This window comes from Palaemon carinicauda, chromosome 42 (genome assembly GCF_036898095.1).
Source record: "Palaemon carinicauda isolate YSFRI2023 chromosome 42, ASM3689809v2, whole genome shotgun sequence".
In the NCBI taxonomy this organism is placed as follows: Eukaryota; Metazoa; Arthropoda; class Malacostraca; order Decapoda; family Palaemonidae; genus Palaemon; species Palaemon carinicauda.
The window spans coordinates 44808232-44813231 of NC_090766.1; positions in this window are offsets into that span (position 1 = coordinate 44808232).

Below are 5000 nucleotides of genomic sequence, written 5' to 3' on the forward strand. Positions count from 1 at the left end.
CAATAACACTCGCATAACCCCTTCCCTAAAAACAAACACACGCACTCACGTCACATGAGAGTTGCGTCTGAAAACGCCTCCTCTAGACTTGCGTCATTGCCTCATAGTATTGGTGCCCGTGATTTCAATTCGTAGTTAACCACCTCCCCCCCCCCTTCCTATCCCCCTTCGCCCTTCTTCCCTTCCTCCCTACCTTCCAAGCAAGTCTTTCAAGGCAAAAGTCTATTCAAGGCGTTTGTATAAGAATAAACGCATGCACACACTTAACAAAGGCATACTTAAGCTCTTGAGGCAATTACTGATGTTCGATATTTATTCGTTGCTAATACTCTCTCTCTCTCTCTCTCTCTCTCTCTCTCTCTCTCTCTCTCTCTCTCTCTCTCTCTCTCTCTCTCTCTCTCCTAAAGGTACCTCAAAAATAAAAAAAAATGTTATCTCATTCAACAGATGGCTTACTTCACATAAGCTTCAAATTAACTCTATTTATTGTAAAGCAATGATTTATTGCATACGTACTCTTAGATACATACATACATATATGTATGTATATGCATACACATATCTATATATATATATATATATATATATATATATATATATATATATATATATATATATATATACATATATATCTATATATAGCCTATTTATATATATATATATATATATATATATATATATATATACATATACATATATATATATATATATATATATATATACATATATATATATATATACACACAAACACACACGTGTGTAAATGCAAAGGGTGTTGGAAAGGGAAACCTAGATCTATTCAAGACTTGAATTACATTACTGTGCATGACTGTAGTGTAAATAGGAAGTAATATAACTGCAACCAAACAAAGTTACTTACATGACGTAGCAATAAACCAAATTAGTGACAGCAATAAAGGACCTTCAATAACTGACAGAATTAAATTAACCAAATTGAAAATTGGCAATGTGATGTCTGTGTGATTCAACTTATCTTGGGAAACATTAAAGATACATGACGCAATCTCTCTCTCTCTCTCTCTCTCTCTCTCTCTCTCTCTCTCTCTCTCTCCTCTCTCTCTCTCTCTCTCTCTCAAAATTAAGGAATCATGATGCATAGTCTCTCTCTCTCTCTCTCTCTCTCTCTCTCTCTCTCTCTCCTCTCTCTCTCTCTCTCTCTCTCTCTCTCTCTCTCAACATTGAGAAAACAGGATGCATCCCCCTCTCTCTCTCTCTCTCTCTCTCTCTCTCTCTCTCTCTCTCTCTCTCTCTCAACATGGAGAAAACACGATGCATCGTCTCTCTCTCTCTCTCTCTCAATACTAAGGAAACACGATGCATCGTCTCTCTCTCTCTCTCTCTCTCTCTCTCTCTCTCTCTCTCTCTCTCAATACTAAGGAAACACGATGCATCGTCTCTCTCTCTCTCTCTCTCTCTCTCTCTCTCTCTCTCTCTCTCTCTCTCTCTCCTCCTCCTCTTCCAGTGCTAAAGGGACGTGCTACGCAAAGGCAAAGAGACTTGCCATATTGAGCACACCATCCTTGGCTTTCACTTCTTCCCCCCAGACACTCAGGATCCCCCATCTTCAGCCTCAGCAAGAGACTTTACGAGCTCTCCTGATGCAAGGTCTTTGATGATCTTGGGGAAAAAAAACTTGCCCCAACGAGCAGTTATTTTTCTTGTATCTCATTTTAAAATTTTATTTATGCAGTCGGGTACTAGGCCTTTAAGATTAATAAATCTGGCATTGTTACTCTTAGTCAATAATCTATTATTTGTAGCAAAGGGAATCTTGCTTATTTGCGATCACGTGACATCCAACATACATGGCTTATTTGTATTGTGCATCTTTTAGCAGCTCGAGATACGAACATACTCAAACGGTGTCTCTTTCGCTTAAAAACAGAACATATGGGTCTGTCCCACTATGATTACTAATATCTTATAATTAATCACCACGCTTTTACTAATATTTTTGCGGTGGTTTGTCATAGCAACGTCCAAGATAGATCTGTAGCACATCTCCCCCTCCTTTTGTTTGACTTCTCCATCATGAAGCTCAATACTACACAGTATTCTAGAAGTTTTATTCCAGCTGTTACCAAGTTGTGGAATGGTCTTCCTAATCGGGTAGTTGAATCAGTAGAACTTCAAAAGTACAAAGTTGCAGCAAATGTTTTTATGTTGACCAGGCTGACATCAGTTTTTTTATTGTTTATATATGACATATCTATTCTTGAAGTTGTTAATAGTTTATATAGGACATATCTGTTTTGACGCAGTTACTGTTTTTAGAATGATATATTGTTAATTAATTCTCATTTATTTATTTCCTTATTTCCTTTCCTCACTGGGCTATTTTTCCCTGTTGGAGCCCTTGGGCTTATAGCATCTTGCTTTTCCAACTACAGTTGTAGCTTGGCCAGTAATAATAATAATAATAAGAGAGTTCATTCTTTTATTTTGTCAAGCTTTGAATAGTGTGCGCGGGCTTGTCTTCAGCAGCCAACTCTTACTTTAGCTTTGATAAAAATTTTGACAATTCCTTATCTCTGATCTGGATATCAATTTCTGACCGTCTGTCGCATTTATATCTTCCTAAAATATATCTTCCACTATGCAGATAATTCATTCTATCAATTCTTTTTTTTTTTAATTAGTGTTCAGGTATTTTTCATTGACCAAATAACTGAAAGATAATCCTAATCATATATTTGAATCATCGGAACTTCAGAAGTACAAACTTGCTGTAATTCATTTGTTGCAGGGCAACATGACGAAAGTGTTCATAGTTCATCTTATTAATTTAAAATTATTAACATGTTTTCATGTTTTTATAGTATTCTTATATATATCAAGTTTCCTTCGACAACAGGGCCGTTGACCTTAAGCATTCTTCTTTACCTGCAAGGGTTACAGCTTGGCTTGCAATACAACAACAGCAACAACAACAACAGCAACAACAACAACAACAACAACGTTACCTGGGAGCATTTTTAAAAATGCTAGATAGTTATATAGTTTCAGATGCTGTCTCAATAGTGTTTCTGTATTACATTTATTCATCTGGAGGCGATTTTAACGTTTCAGAAGCTGTCTCATTAGAGTATTTTCATTGATTTTAATCATCTGGAAGCGATTTTAACGTTTCAGATGCTGTCTCAATAGAGTTTTCTCATTGATTCCATTCATCTGGAAGCGATTGAATGAAATAAAAAAAAATGTTCAATAACAATCCTAAAAAAAAAAAAAAATTACTAATGATTCAAATTAAATAAACAAATGAATAAACAAAAACAAACACGAATAATATTATTGGAACGGATGAGGGAAAACGAGTCATCCCACATTGGCCTAAATATAAGACAAACGCACGTACGGTCGTCACGATACAGGCGGCCCCCCCCACCAACCACCCCCCACCAACCACCCCCCCACCCCCATTACACCAACCTCCATCAATCCTAGATATCCCCCCCCCCCCCGCCCCTTTTCCTCTCCCCCCCCCGCCAACTACCGTGTGTAATGGTCGACTGGTAAAATGTCAATGCTTTATATAAAACTCTTCATAATAAAATTAGTGCAAAGGAAATATTTCCTTTTATATATATATATAATATATATATATATATATATATATATATATATATATATATATATATATATATATATATATATATATATATATATAATCCTTTATACACACATATATATATATATATTTATATATAATCATTTATGCATATATATATATATATATATATATATATATATATATATATATATATATATAGATGATCATATATGCATACGATATACTGTACATATATACGGTATAAGATATATTATTTATATACTATATATATGTATATAATGTATAATATAAATTATTTTCAATTACATAAAACTGGGACAATATATGTATATGTACACACACACATACACACACACACACACACACATATATATATATATATATATATATATATATATATATATATATATATATACGAGTGAATGCCCTCCAAAGCAACAAATACATGCATACAAGTCTCCTCAAGCAACCTTCAGCCAAATATAAACACAGACTTTCCATTAGTCATCCTTGAAGTTTTAGAAGACAAACACCAAACACTGACATCTTGATAGTTTAGGCGAAGACACAATCTCGTCCATTTAACTAACACGGTATGAATTCTAATAATCTAAAGCATTATTTAACATGAGTAGGAGATTGAGACGTGCATATGTAATAAGAGAAAGTGTTTTGCTGGACTACTCTTCGTGAGTAATGGGTGCGTGTTTTTCTTTTTCTTTTTCTTTGCGGTGGTAGCAAGTAAAATATCTGTTCGATTGCAAGATAAGTATTTTTTAATTACTTCTCTTTTTATGAGTGATAATGGTTAAAGAAACCACAGTCGATTTGGAGAACGGAGACGAACAAACGACATTCCAAAGTCTTTTGAAATTTCAAAAAATTGAATTTACCAAATATATACTAACGTCAATCAAAAGTCTCTAGAAATTTCCAAAAATGGAATTTACCAAATATATACTAATATGGTTCTTTAGTTCGAGATAAAATCATCATCATCATCGTTACTATTATCATAATAATCCCTATCTACGAAACTTTAATACTCAAGGCTTATTCATAAAGATTATTAGCTACACTCCTCCAAATATATTTTACAAATATACAAAATAATCATTGGTATTTATTTATGAATGATTTGACAAAAACTAGAATGAAATTGGTGAACTATGCCAAAGGAAAAACCTGCAAACAATATATTTATCAAAGAACCAACTGGTATACATGTCCTCACAGCTTGTGGGTCATACAACAATACTCTCTCTCTCTCTCTCTCTCTCTCTCTCTCTCTCTCTCTCTCTCTCTCTCTCTCTCTCTCTCTCTCCATCCTCTTTGTGTGTTCAATTTAAACACAGCAACCTGTCTCCTCCTTTCCCATTTAATATATATATTGTTGGATGCAACC